The sequence below is a fragment of the Corvus brachyrhynchos genome, unplaced genomic scaffold, assembly GCF_000691975.1.
Source record: "Corvus brachyrhynchos isolate BGI_N302 unplaced genomic scaffold, ASM69197v1 scaffold1651, whole genome shotgun sequence".
NCBI lineage: Eukaryota > Metazoa > Chordata > Aves > Passeriformes > Corvidae > Corvus > Corvus brachyrhynchos.
Genome location: NW_008236300.1, coordinates 10,364 through 10,605, shown reverse-complemented (window position 1 = coordinate 10,605; position 242 = coordinate 10,364).

Here is a 242-nt window from a genome sequence, read left to right as displayed (position 1 = left end):
TTTGTGAGGCTTTTTGCTGAGCGGTTTTGTTGTCCGAGCCAGACTTTCTAGAGGTTCCTTGTGTTGGGGATGATATGTTATCCCATCCCATCCCATTTGTGGGGTTTTCATCTGTTCTGTTTTATTTGTGGCCAGGGGTGGCGGCTGTCCCCACCCCCTATCGTCCCTGGCTCTAGGGCTATCACGATGTTTGGGAGCCAAGCCGGCGTTTCTGGAGGGCGTCGGGGGCGGGGCGAAAGGCA